We start from the raw sequence: 14,927 nt of genomic DNA, 5'->3' as shown, positions 1-14,927 counted from the left end.
GAGCGCAACGGGATTTGCAAGCGCTGTGGAAGGTGAGGCACAAACTGTCGATTTCAGAGGAAGGCCTGCTCCTGCGCGGCCGACAGATAGTGATCCCATGTGCACTCGTGCCTAAGGTGCTTGAAATTGTGCATACAGGCCACCAGGGGTCCACCAAAACCAAAGCAAGGCTGAGGCCGAAAGTGTGGTTTCCAGACCTAGAAGAGAGAGTGGATGAACATGTGCAGAGAAGCCTGCCGTGTCAGGCCGCAAGTCCAGCAGAAAGGGCACCCCCCATAAATTCCATGGACTGGAGCGAACACCCGTGGGGGACAGTACACGCAGATTTTGGCTCAACAGGCAGAGGAATGTACTTCTTGGCTGTCATAGACCAGTGGTCAAGGTATCCCGAAGTAAAGCTGGTAGAATCCACTGCGTGTGACAACACAATCTTAGCCCTAGAGAAAATGTTTGCGACCCACAGGTTTCCGACCGTCCTATGTTCAGACAATGGGCCACCATTTATGGGGAGTCAGTTTGCAAAGTATATGGAGGAGAGGGCAATACAACACAGAAAGGTGACACCCTTATGGCCCAGGGCGAATGGAGAATTGGAGAGATTCATGAGGACTTTAAACAAGACATTTTGAATCTCTGCAAATGGAGGGGGGAACTAAGGAGAAACTTGATTGAGTTCTTGCGGGAGTACAGAACAACCCCCCATCAGTCCACTGGGGTTTCCCCAGCGGAGGCCCTGTTCAGGCGATGCCCAAGAGGTCTCCTCCCTGAACTTGAGGGGAGAGCACCAGGAGTGATCGATGACACAAGGGTCAGACAAGAAAGAATGGCCAGGAATGAGGAGCGAGAGGAGACACCTACAGAAGAAGGAAGTGTCGGTGGGCGATACCGTGCTGGTGAAGAACTGCCATCCCGAGGAGAAACTGTCACTCACATACGAGCCGCAACCATGGAGAGTGACACACGTGAGAGGTTCAATGGTAACCGCTGCCAATGGGAGAGGGACGGTAACCAGGAACAAGTCGTTCTTCAAACAGGTGGACTCTGGTCAGGAGGAAAGGCCGCCGGAAGAGGCACCTGAGCCGGGAGCAAGGGAAGAGCCGAGGAACCTGGACCCAGTGAGGACCACCGCCGCTGCCGACCTTCGGAGTAGCAGTCGGTAGCCGGCCAGACATGGTCGACAACCTCCAGCTCCATTCAAAGACTACATCATGGACTCAGGGGACTGAGCGGGCCCCAGCCAGAGTTAGGCGACTCATGTTGCGTCTGTATTGTTTGGTTTCTGTTTAAAGAAAAGGAGGGATGTTACGGAGTAATGAGCATGTGCGCATGCGCGAGCCTCGTTTCGGCTCACGCATGCGCATTTATAATAAAAGCGTCCGGAACGACAGTTGCTGCCGGGACCTTGCAAACCCCAGACGTGTCTCTGAGTCTCCTTATTGGTAGGCGTGTGTGTGATTGCGAGACAGCCCAAGGTGCTCCTACTGGTTAACAAGCATGTGCCATGGCTGATCATTAAGTATGAGCAGTTTGTTCCCTTTCCTGCCTATACTTTGGGGATTCTCTCTCAGTCCCAGCATGTGCCATGGAAGATCATTGAGCATGCGCAGTGTGTTCCTTTTCATGCGCATACTCTGGTGCTTCTCTCTCAGCGCTCAGCACGTGGTTTTGCTGTCTCAGAGCCCGGCATGTTGACACCTCTGCGTAAGACTTTGATCCTTGAGCATGCGCAGTTTGATCCACGAGTCACGTGTGCCCGGCTCATCGTGCTTTTACTGAGCTTGCTTTGGGGATTGTATCTCAGCACTGCGCATGCTCCGGGAATCAGTATCTGAGCAGTGCGCATGTTTGTTCTTCAGCTTTGCCGATGCAGATCTTTATCTCGGCCAATCAGCAGTCGCTCTCCGAGGTGGTCCCGAGCGGGGGATGGGCTTCATTTCGTCTTCCTGGGACATCAAATACCACGTTTTTAATGTGAAATACATCCAGCAGTGGAAGTGTGCTGGAACCAAAGAGTACGACGTTCCTTTTTTTTTAAAGAGTACTTTCTTTTTAAATGCATCCCTACTGGCGACTCGAACTTGGGCCTTCCCGATATCAAGCCAGTGTAGCCTTGCACTGCTTTATAATCTCTCACGTGTTTGAAAGGGATCATTTATTTCAATAGACTGCGATATAAAGCCCGGTTTGACAGTGATCTGGGTCTGCCTATGAATGCTTGTAGGATCCTGTTTGCAGGCAATTGGGGGCGGGGGTTGAGGGGGTGTGCATGCATGTGGCTAGGCATGCTCTTTAAGAGGTGTGACCAGTGAAGGGGAGGCTGCATGAAGGTGCAGGCTGAATGGGACAATGACACACTAATGGCGGTCATTTAAATCCATTTTCTTTCGTTTTCTTCACTTTTACTAGAACTGTTGTAAAACACAATGTTGCAGGGCGCAGTGGAGGACAGGAAGGACCCATGAGTATGGGGGAGTGGGCAGAAATGGGGGCAGGGTGAGGGAACATAATCCTCTTGGTGAGAAAGCAATCCTCTTTTTTGTGTTAACTTGTCTCTGCTTGTCCTTCATAAACCTCCAGTTAATCCTGTCTGTGTACGTGATGGAGGATGCATTACTGGGCAGGGAGAGGAGATGTCTTGTGTTTGTAGTATTTAATTAATAACGTAAGAATGTCTTCCATTTCTAGATCTACACACACTATTGTGTCATCCTACTCTGCACAACGTAAGAAGCAGAGGCACTGAAAGGTAAATAACTGCTGTAGTTTGTTTCTCTGCACAGGTTGCTCTATGCTTCTGAGATAGCCTGTCTCCCGCCCAGCGTTCCTGGACCATTCATGTCCCCTTCTCTCCTGTCTTGTCTCCATTTCTCTCTGCTGCCTCATCCTGGAGGTGGTGTCCAGATCCAGGTTTAGGGTCCATATGTGTGGCCCAGTGGACTAATGCATTCTCTAGAAAGATCCATGTGTGTGTCCTATAGTCACTGGTCCACCCAGCCCTGCATCCATCCAAGATTAACAGAATGAGTACCGCTGAGTTGTGTAACAATGAACATCTGTTAGCTTCTGTCTATAACACCAAAATGCACCATTGGGGGGGAGGGGGAGCTGCACTCTACAAATACACCTATTATTTTATGTTAATACATTCCCCTGTGCCTTCCTATTAATTAATAATTTGCTATTGGACCTGTATGGTGGATCACAGCACTTTGCTATAGGGGTGGAGGAGTGGAGTTCTACAAGTGAATTAAATAGGCACATTGGTAGCTACAAGTAATGTTGGTTGTTCTCCTTCCAGATCACCTGGGGAGCAACGGAACGCCGGATATGCACTTGGACATCTATCTAGGTGTTGTTTCGTGTCTAGGCATGAATGAGGGAGCATTCTGGAGTGGAATTGAGAGCATGAGGTAGAGTCGATGGAAAGGATGGTATGGAGTGCAGAAGTATGACCGACCCACACTCCCCTTGCCTGCCCACCCGCTAGAGGGGTCACAGCATGAGGTGATTGAAAAGGAAGCCCGATTTTCACGTTTGTGAAGGGAGGTGAGTCAAGGACAGTGACTTGCTCGCTTACAGGCATTCGTGAACGGTTAGACATTCAGGTGATCAGAGTATTACAGGCTCCTGAAATCATCTGTATCCCTTATTTATTAACTTATTGTCACCAGTTATTGGAAATAATGACCCACTGGCATTGTTAGGTGGTAGGGCCCCCTATTGGCTAGCATCCCATGTGCATTCCTGATGAAGACCCACTTTGAAGCACTTTCCCACACATTGCCCTGGGAGGCAAGCTCCAAGATGTGGCTCCCTAAACTGTGCCTAAGTCTTCATCAAGTCCTCGCAGCTCACACCCTGCAGGTACTGTTGCTAACAACAGCATGATTCAGTCATAAACGTAATGAGCTCTGCATGACGTGCTATGTGAGGGATCTAAAATCCTGATATTGAACCATCCTGGCAGGAAGGGGGAGGGATGGACCTCACCCGCTAAGGCCTCAATCACTGATGTGACAAAGGCTCAAGTACCAACTACCTGCTCGTTTTGAAAATTTTAATTATGTAATGCCATCCAATTCATTGTTGAAACTACTAAAGTGGTCTGTCTAGGATATTGAATGGGCTACTAACAGATTGTCCAACTCTCGTGCTGCGGGCTCCAGATTGCATACCATCATGTGTCTACAAGGCTGACCAGGCCTTTTGGGCCAAGATTTTGAAAATTAAGTTTGATAAAATGATTAGTTCAGCAACACTTCCAGAGTCATGGGTCACTTCCATTCTAATTCCAATTTTTAAAAAAGCCAACCCAGAAAATGCTCGGCCAATCTCAACTGATGCTGCAGCCAAAATATTTTAGATTCTTATTTTAGCTGACCTTGAAAAACATCTCGCACTACATAACATATACTTGAAATATCAAATAGGCCTCATATGGTCTATGAACACAACTTTGCCACAATAATGGCTCATTTGTTTGCAGGGACTAAATCGAAAGAACTCAGTCCAATATACTTAGCCTTGCTATTCATGTCTGCTGCATTTGATACTGTAGTGCGCAATTTACTATGGTCAAAGATGTCCAATTTAGGCATTCCCCGAGCACCTGATTCATTGGATTGCAAAATTCCACTCTAAAACTTCTTATAAGACACCGAATTACCCAGGGGGAAGCAGTTACGGGCCCTGTAATGTCATATCTAGGATTTAAGCAAGGATGCAATCTGGCAGCAACGTTGCCAGATTTAAGCAAGGATGCAATCTGGCAGCAACGTTGTTCAATTTATATCTGTGTGATATGGATGCTATTTGGAAGACCTGTAACATGTTTGCTGCTCCATTATGTTCCTTAAGGCTACATTGGATAGTATTTGCCGATGACATTGTCTTGTTCAATCTGACTCCGTCAGGTTTGCAAAAGAAGTTGCAGCTTTTTGGTGAATTTGCATTACAGCATAATTTAAAGCCAAACTCTACAGAGACCAACATTATGGTGTTTGATGCGGGCAAACAACTCAAAAAATGTGTATTGGAAAACTGAGAGGGAAGTAATATCTCACCCTCTTAAAATTACATATCTTGGATGTAGATCAAGTAATACTTCCTCTATAAAATCTTTGGTTTATTACTTACAATTCAAGGCAAGACCTCTACTAAGTCAGATGAAAATCATTTTTTCAAAATATTGTCAATTCTTCCTGATCCCGTTATTGGAATTCATGGCCTTAAAGGTAGAAACAGTTCTTTTATACTTTTTGGACATATGTTTGCTTAATTTAGATCAACAGCTTAATACCTTACAAGGACGACTACTAAAATCTGCTCTTCATCTTTCTGCTTCCATCCCCAACTGTTATTTTTCATCATGAGCTGGGAATAATATCACTCTCATGCAGATGAGATTGAAGAGCACTTTCTAATTACAGTAGAATTCTTGTTCCACCTGGCAATTCCATTTATCACGACTTACACCAAATGTCAAAGTGCTGTAGTTCACATTCTTTTATGGCCATTAATGCAAGGATGCTACTAACATTGGATGATATTGGGGTCAACACGTCCGATGTACAGTTGCGTCCTGGTTAGGTTAAAAAAAAAACTTTTTGAACGCGATTGGTCCAGGACTTTGGATTAACTCACCAAGTTTAGCACTTATAAAGAATACGCTAAGCTTACCCGAAAAAGGGATGGCTGTTGTTCTTATTTAGCAATTTTTCCATGTAACATCTCACACATGCATTTTATGCGCTTTAAAATGAATCAACTGCATACGTGGGAAAGGACATTACACTGGGGTGAACCTAAGGACAGGAGTAAAACTATGACTTGCAGATTTCCAAATTGTGTTGAACCAGAGGAAACACTAAAACGTCTCATATTGGAATGTCCTTACTTTAGAGAATCAAGAACCACCCAGTTGAAGCGATTTGTCGATATTGACTATGTTGATTGTATGGATTCCCTGTGGAATCAGATGATGCTTGGTCAAGGGAGAGCCTTAATTGCATTAGTTGAATTCTTAAAGCTGATTGAAAATGAAATATCAATTTTGTAATCATTGGTATCTTTGTGCACTTTAAATCTGGAAATGCTATTGATACGTTTTATTATCTGTTAATGTTCCTTGTAACGTTGTGATATAGGATGTATTCAATCAAATTATCTCATTTCACATCTGTTATTCTCCATATTGTGAACATTGTATTGTGAAGTTTGTATGTTTTTTTAATTTATCTTAATGAACTTTACATTTTTATATGTAAGTAATTTTGTAAAGGTTTATATTAACCACAAACAAATAAAAAAGAAAAAAAGGCTTTATGTGAAATATAGCATTAAGGGTCTTGGTTTTAGGCCAGAGTAACCTGACCTTGTTGTTATGGTACCAGCTGCTGCGGGGAACTTGGATATTTTGGAACCAATATATTTTGTTTTCAGGAATAATCTCTCTCTCTTACACATACCCACACTCGCCTCACTGTAAATCATATGCCGTCAATTACATGTGAAAGTGGGCAGCAAAGATAGGTAACCCTACTCGTTTGCCCTTGTGAAAAATAGTATATAAAATAGTCCCAATGCACTGTTGAGGTAGGAAGGTAGAGAAAATAGTCTGTTAAAGATGACTTGTTCCTGTGAAGAACAGTATATAAAATAGTCCCAATACACTGTTGAGATAGGAAAGTAGAGAGAATAGTCTGTTATAGATGGTCGTTCTTGTGAACGATAGTCCTCAGCAGCAGCAGAAATTAGTGTTGTATGTGGTAGAATGTATACCAGCGGACCTATATATGTAGCAGCGCTAGATTTAACTAGTGCGTTTGACTCCATAATCAGAGAACTGTTATGGACGAAAATGCTTAATTTGGAGGTTCCTCCACGAATTGTGCAATTGCTTGCGATGCTGCATCTTGACACCACTTTTCAGAGTCACCAAAGCTGAGGCTCTTACTTCTCCAATTGCTACTGCAACAGGAGTGAAGCAAGGTGCAATCTTACTGCAACCTTATTCAATCTTTATCTTTGTGATATGGAGCGAATATGGGACGATTACAAAATGTACCCTGCAAAATTGGCTGGCTTGAAAATACATGGGCTATGCTTTGCAGACGATATTGTCCTGTTTGATACTACCCCTTATGGGTTACAAAACAAGTCAAATGCATTTATTGAATATGCAAGGGAGCATAACTTGGTGGCAAACTCTTTGAAGTCCCAGATTATATCTTTTATTGTGGCTTTATCACGTTTTCTATCTTGCATTGAACAAAAACGTACCCAAAAAAATCCCAATGAACATCGAAGGATTTAAGAAAGAGTCAAAAGGATAGAAAAGTCCTTGGCTACTGTCTATGAAGAACTATGAGATGAAGTTTGATTTTAAGTTATATGAAAAAGAGATAGGGAAGGTGGTGAAAACATCAATGTACCATAAATTCCTTTTATATGCTTTATAATCTTGGACAATATTCAAATGAGGTTTAATATGGAAAGATGTATGATATTATTTGTAGTTCATGGGTTTTAATGAATACATGTTAAATTGTGTGACATTTATGTGATGGTATTTTTGAACAAAATGAAGGGGGAATTTTTCTATTTATGGCTTTAAAAAATTGTGTTAATTGGTAAAAATGTGTGAATTTATGTTGTAAGTTTGACAATTTATTTTTTTGATATTTTGTATAAACTAAAAACAACTTTTAATTAAACAAAAGTAGTTCAGGCAAAAAGAAAATGTTGAGTCTCTAGAGCCCAAACATTAAATTCCAAAAGCTTCAAAATCCATGCAGACTAAAGATGTGAATATTAACCCCTCCCCTGTGGCCATAATGGAGGAAGTTGTCCCAGCTCGATGCTCGTCCTCCAGCTCTGTTCTACAGTCCGAAGGCATTTCTTCAGCATTCACAAACAGCACTGCCTGCCTCTTCCTAGAAACTGGCTTTTTATAGTTTTAGCACACTTGTTTACCTAAAGCCTAAAGTTTTTTTGTCTATAAAAGCTTAAAGCTTTTATATGTCTATGTCTAAAAGCCTGATGCTCTTTTTTTCTCCATACCCATCAGTTGTAACACCTTACCTGAGGTCCTGCGGGGTCGGCGCGATTTCCCAGGGAAAAGCAGAGGCACAAGTGATGATAGCACACAGACTCCAAAGTGGGACTGGATAGCAGAACTGGAATGAAACAGCCCCTCCACCCAGGTCCCCCAAAAGAAATGGGTTTCTATGTGCTGAACCTTCTTGTGGCAGAAGCAACCCGTCATGTAGTCTGTAATACCTGGTTGCGAATTGCTCTGCCTGCATGGAGGAGAGAGAGAGGTAAAAGCAATGAGCGTGTAACCTAGGCTCCAACCCTTGTCGTCCCCTCCTTTCCCTGGTTTCTTTCCCCTTCCATCACTGATCTTTACCTGGTGGTTTTGCAAGGGGCTTACAGCGTGGTTTGATAGGTAATTGATGAAAAGTTTTCTGGTTGCGTACAAGCGGGCCTGCCGCAATGTTACTGCCACTCTTCATTAGCTTTGCTATATCGACACCCTTCCATAAGAACACTGTTACTTCACACCAAGCATTTGTTAACAGACAAAGGGCCTCATTACACGGATGGCGGAGAACCATGGCGCTATTAGCGCCATGGTTCATGCTGGTAAAATACTGCCACCGCCTTGGCGGAAAGGGGAATTACCGCCCTATTCCAAGGTTGGCGGGGCGGTAATTCCCCCTTCCACCATTGCCCTTCCCCATTCCCATTTTTGCCCCATAGGGCATAATGGGAATGGGGAAGGCGCTAATTGCGGTACCGCAAATTGCGGTACCGTAATTAGCTCCCTGGGCCCCTTTGCGGGTTGGTTTTTAACGCCTGCAAAAAGCAGGCATTAAATCCCACAACCAGCAAAGGGACCTCGTAGTAAGGCGGTAAGGATTTACCGGTACCGGTATTTTACTGGTACCGGTAAATCCTTACCGCCATCCGTGTAATGAGGCCCAAAGTATTAGCGTAAATGTCGAATGCACTTCTGGCAGTCAACAGGTCTCCAGCAAAGTTTTACAGATAAGAAGGTAGTGCCCAAGTGTCCAAAGCACTCCAGCACACAACAGGTCTTTCAGATATTACAATGGATTCAACTTGCATGCACATGCTGCTCCATAGCACTTATCTGCTTTTTTTCTTCTTTCAGGTCCAGAAACTGTGCAGAGGGAAGGGGTTCATCCTGAAGCCAGACGGTAGTCCGACTAATGAAAAACATCCAGGAAAAAACAAGGGGGCAATGACGTAGGAAGAAAGCACGCCACCTAGACCGGGTTGCTAACAGGTAAGCATTACTCACTTGAACTGCGAACATCGAGCACGGATGTTATGGCGAATTCTCAAAATGTGCTAATTTCCCTTACCTTGTGAGACTCCCAGCAACTTTACTGGATTTCTAGGATTTGATTTTTTTACCTGGGAAGAGTGTGAGCCTTTTTTCCCACTCTTCCATGCATTTTGATGTGTGTTTTACTTTTATGTTCTTTGGTTATGGAGTTTTAAAACAACTCCATAGGCATCATCTTTTTCTGTGTGTCACACAGCATCTTCAGTGCAGTGACACAGGGATGTCTTTCATACTTCCCCAGGTTTAAATATCTTCTCTGGGACTGACTACTGTCTCCCAGAGCATGTAAAGTTAAATTGTCTTAACTAGTCTCTTTAAATGTACATACCCAGCACACACTATCTACCAATAGAATGCTGGAGGGGTTGCCTAGCTTCCCCTTAGTCAAAACATTAATGTAACAGTCAAATGTTACCTTTTCCTATTTTAAATGGCTGGTGGCAGTGGTTTAGATCAGCTACCGTGATTTTTCCCGACCGCTAACACCGGTAGCTAAAAATCGGGTCAGCCATGTTTTTCAATACGGCGCCCCAGACCTGTCTGTAAAAAAGACAGACTCTGGTCATCTTTTTTCGCCATTTCTTTTAAGAAAAGTCCTTCTTGTGTTTTTTTCTGCGCACCAAACCAGGTTTGCTCCCTTTGTTCGTTGGCCTTTGGCGGGCTTCAGTGCTGAAGCCCTTCTCTGGCGCCTGAGTGTCTTGGGTGGACAGGATGTGAGGGAGGTGCCCAAAACTCCCTGTGCTTAGTCTCCTAGGAGACCTGAATGCACTCTGGCGTGATTGGCCAGGTGACTGTCCGGAAAAGCAGGTCCCTGGGACGTGGAAAGCTATAGCTTTTCTTCACTAACAAGGTACTGTGCAAACGCGCCTCGGAAATCTTTTCACCCATTGCGAAAGTTGTTTGAAACTTTCTCAACTTTGAAGGCTTGTCCTTCCCTAAATATTCGTCAAACTTTTTGCCTAGCCAAATCTTCTAAGCTCTGTGGAAAAGACTTAACCGTTTACTACCAGAACTGTGCTATCCAATACAAAGGGCCTCATTACGACCCAGGCGTTAACCATGGCGCTAATAGCGCCATGGTTAACGCCGGTATTTTACCAACTGCGCCATGGTGGATGGCGGAATTACCGCCCCTTTCCAAGGTTGGCGGGGCGGTAATTCCCCATTCACCATGGGCTCTTCCCCATTCCCATTTTTTCCTCCATAGGGCTCAATGGAAATGGGGAAGGCGGTAATTACGGTACCGCAAATTGCGGTACCGTAATTACGACCAAGGTCGCTTTGCGGGTCCCGTACTTAACGGCTGGTAAAACCAGCCGTTCAGGTAGGGACCCGCAAAGGGATCTCGTAATTAGGCGTTAAGGGTTACCCCTTAACACCAGGGTCGTAATGAGGCCCAAAGACACTTAACCATTGACTTTGGCCCAGGCCTATGAGATGAATTGCTGGTTGTAGTTAATTGAAACCCTTTGCCCTGCCTATGAATGTATTTGGGCTGTCTATTCTTATAACCTTGTCTGTTTACCCCTTTTGAAAGTATCTGAAGTGCCATTTTGCTCCCACTTCAGGGGAGCTAAACTTGTTCATTTACGTACCGGTTGTATATTTGTGGTTTATTAGTGTGTGATATTGAGCTGCTCTTGCTAGTGTAATGTTTTCAAACTGACTGAGTAAATACATGTATATTCTTTTACCAAGAAACCTTGAGTAAGTGTTTGTTTGAATCACTGTATTAGTTGGTCCTTTGTGTAACTTGTTCTACTGCTCACTAAACTCTTGAGATAATCTGGCTGCTCAGCCACTGCTACCACATTACTGAGTAGTACAGGCTTGTACCAAAGGTGAAATTGTGCTTACACTTGTAGTCTTAATTGTGTGTAGTGTTCTCAAAGGGTGCTGCACATGATTCTGCCTAACAACGGATTGCAGAGTGGAATGGTCTTTTATAGGCTTTGTTTCCCAAGATGATGGGCGGCTCGGCATTCTGAAAAAAAGGGTAGTTTCATCTCTGTGCTCAGACCGCAGCATTCCAAGACAAACTAGCACACAGAGCCCCTTTGCCTCCAGGAGTGGTATGGCTTAATACATACACAATATGGCTTCCTTTGTGAGTAAGGAGTGTACTGTGCCTCCCCTTCCTGGTGTTTTATGTTGGCTGGGGGTTAGTGTTACGGAGAACCTGTCCCTCTTTTGCTGCTCAATCCTGACATCAGTCAACAATCTCCTTCATAGGAGCCCTAGCCCAGAAGCCTGGTAGTCCATTGTAGTCTTTCAGGACTTAATTATTGTTATCAGAACATTGGATACTATTAACGAAAACAAAAAGAACTATTGAACTATTGGAACACATCCCAGACCATTGGGTTGCTGCCCAGAAGCTAGACTAGCCATAGTATACTGGTTGTTCCAAAACTACTGATTAGCCTGGCACGAAACCCAGACTTCCACAGTAAACAGTACCGCCTAAACAGGGAGACCATCACCAAACTGCTGGCCACAATCCAGGAGGACATTGGGAGCAGTATCAACATCCGCACAGCTGTGCCCCCACTGGTCAAGCTGGTTCCATGGTCCTACACTACAGCACACTGCTGGGATACATGGAGAGGCACAGAGGACAACGGACATGGATATTGGGTGAGTACAATCAGCTCCACATATGCACAGTGAAGCACCTGACAAAAGATTGGGGGGGGGGGGAGTTAACACTGACGCATGGCATGGCAAGTGAATGCACTAGCAGCACCCAACAAGCACCCACACCAACAACAGGGGATAGCAAAGGGCGCATTCACATGTTGGACACACGTGGACACACACGCTGACGTACACATACTGCAGCAATTAAAACACACATGACCCCATGTACCACAACCACACTACAGCACCCAATAGCAGGCTAGCCAGTGCCACAGCCATGTGCCCATATGCATCCACCTGGGTATGTTGACACGCTGCCCCTAGAATAGTAGGGTAGGACACAAACCAACCCAGCATGTCCCATGCATGAGAGCAGCACACAGCCACCAGGGACACACCACTGAACAACCTCCACAATGACACAGGGTGCATGTGCAGGCAAAGGAATGCATGACACCATTGATAAAGGCTGTACAGACATCACACATACACATGGCATGGGTGGTATGAACACATGCATGCACATGATGACCATTGCCCCAATACTGCGTGAGGCTTCCCCCAAGTATGACATTGTGACTATTGTCAGTGAATCACCTCTTTCAGGTGACTGCAGATGTCCCCAGCTGGTGTGACTGATGCCCCCTGTGCATGACCCACGCACACCATACGAGACCGCCTACAACCATGCCCACAGCCGGACCATGTGTGCATTGAGCGCACCTTCAGACTCCTCAAGGCACGGCGGAGCCCTAATGTACGCCCCGGACAAGGTTGGAAAAACTGCTAGTTTGCGCAATGCTGCATAACATTTGACTGAGGAGGAATGTGCCACTACCCCAGACGCGGACATGCCACACCCAGAGGAAGATTCAGATGAACTGCATGAGGCAGGAGGCAGGAGCCAGACCAGCCACTCAAAGGGAAGACGAGAGGGATGGCAGACTTGCACGGCAGGCACTAATAGACAATTTCTTCTAGAGCACTACCCTGACTCAAGCCACTTCCAACACTGTGAATACATTGCACATGAACACAATCAGGAATGTCCTGTTGGGTATTTTTGTGGAGATTTGGGGCCTGACGGTATTTTCTTACCGCCGAAAAATAATTTAGCAACATTCACTCCTTGTATTCAGATTGGGCCATGTACAACAATAATACAGTGAACATGCATTATTTCAGCACACAGACATGCGTGGTTGGTATGCGTGGTTGGTGGTATTTTGGTGAGCATAATTCCCTTGTTTTATTTGTGGCCCAAATATGTTTAGATGTTTTGTGTAATCACTAGAGAGACCTCAGGCTTGCATTTCAGGAACACCACATTTACATTTTTAGTTTGCCACCATGGGCAATTTCTCTCTGTCTTATCTATGGCAGCGAGCTATCATGTGGTATTTTCACTATCTTCTAAACGGTAGTGAACTATGTCCAGGGCCTCCCTTTTTGCCGACTCATAGACCTCCGGCAGACTACAACACACACAGTTAGTTATAATTGCTCATACTGAATTACATTGTGCACACGGCTGCAGCCAAATCTTACGTTTAGCTACCTTGAAAATGACAATTGCACTGTCTAAACATCTCCCCACATCATCAGCACTGTATTGGTAAATATAAAACACACCACCCGTCTGCTTTCAAATATTTTTGTGTATTATAAAAGTTGCATTTAAACACGATCTCACTCTTTACAGAAATAAATGAAATAGCACAGTAACAGCATTATCTGTGATACACTGAAAAGAGAGTGGCGGATACAAGAACTCAATTTGCAACATTAAACACGTGAGTAAAGCACAGGAATCTCCTTTCCTACACTGACTGAATATTCTCGTACACACTCAGCCCCCACACCTCAGCGAGATAATTACCAGGCTTATTCAGCATGTACCTTCTTTGGCTTTTCGCCTTCTGGAGGGGTTCACCCAGCAAGGACAAGCATCTGCCATCACTCGAACTGGGACTTGTTGACTGGAAAAGCCAGTCTCTGCAACCAAGTTGAATCTGCTTTAGGAATCAGGCCTCCCCAGCTGTCAACCCCGTCCTTCTTCGAGCTGTGTCAAGATGTCTCTGCCTTTCTTCCCCAGATTCTGCAGCAAAGCACTAGTCACACCCTCCTACATGATGCTTGATGTGACGTGCTCCAATCAGAATCAATCATATTCTATCCTCCTCCTTTTAACAATGGTTCTTCTTGTACAGTTGCAACTGTAACAAGCTGATTCCCTGCTTATTCAAAGTCTTTGCTTCCTGAAGTTACTGTGGACAGAGCACAGGAAGGCAAAGAAAAAAAAACTTGAATGTGTGTTTAAAACTGATTTTCATAGTCTGCCTCTTTTTGCAGTGAAGACACATTCTTTTATTAATGAGTTATAATTATTAGTCTTGTTAGTGATATTAGTTTGTTAATTACCAAATGTGTCTCCTGCAACATGGGCATTTCAGGTGAGAAATGGTGTGCATTTTGAAGGTACAGATGTGTGCTTTTAACTGTGAAAAATGTATTTGCATTTTATATGTAAAAATCGTCTTTGACTGAATAACCTGCCCTTACTTATATGTCCATGTTACACTGGCAACACATAGCTTGAAACAACTGCATCATAGCAATGCACCACCCATGCAGTGGTGCTGCACTTCAAAAAAAGAAAAAAAAACATGCTATACATTGATCCTGTGGAGTGGTGCTGTACTCTGTGCTCCCAAACCACGCTAAACACTCCTACAGTCCTCTCATTTATGAAGTTGAACAGTTTTAATGATTTTTTGTGCACTAAATATCCCACCTCCCACCACCAACTCCCCAGCACTCAATCACTCTTTCCCCCCTCCCACCACCAACTCCATGGCATGGCCACTCGGGCAATTGGTGTCACGTCATTGACTATGTCCGTGGCCTCTGT

The 14,927-nt window shown here is 44.5% G+C and overlaps 1 long non-coding RNA gene and 2 pseudogenes across 1 annotated transcript; 2 read left to right on the top strand and 1 right to left on the bottom strand.

Annotated features, from left to right (window-relative positions):
* Positions 1-14,927, bottom strand: part of LOC138559114 (zinc finger protein 585A-like) — a 473,907-nt pseudogene that overhangs the window by 172,330 nt on the left and 286,650 nt on the right.
* LOC138559115 (zinc finger protein 585A-like) overlaps positions 1-14,927 on the top strand; it is a 540,244-nt pseudogene that overhangs the window by 493,517 nt on the left and 31,800 nt on the right.
* On the top strand, positions 1,874-3,708 carry LOC138559116 (uncharacterized). The gene is made up of 3 exons (XR_011299168.1): positions 1,874-2,012; positions 2,686-2,746; positions 3,299-3,708. It is a non-coding gene; the product is annotated as an uncharacterized lncRNA (long non-coding RNA).

Source organism: Ambystoma mexicanum, unplaced genomic scaffold (genome assembly GCF_040938575.1).
Source record: "Ambystoma mexicanum isolate Mex_15411 unplaced genomic scaffold, UKY_AmexF1_1 Mex_scaf38, whole genome shotgun sequence".
Lineage (NCBI taxonomy): Eukaryota > Metazoa > Chordata > Amphibia > Caudata > Ambystomatidae > Ambystoma > Ambystoma mexicanum.
The sequence above is the reverse complement of the archived record's forward strand: the minus strand, read 5'-3'. Positions and strand labels throughout refer to the sequence as shown.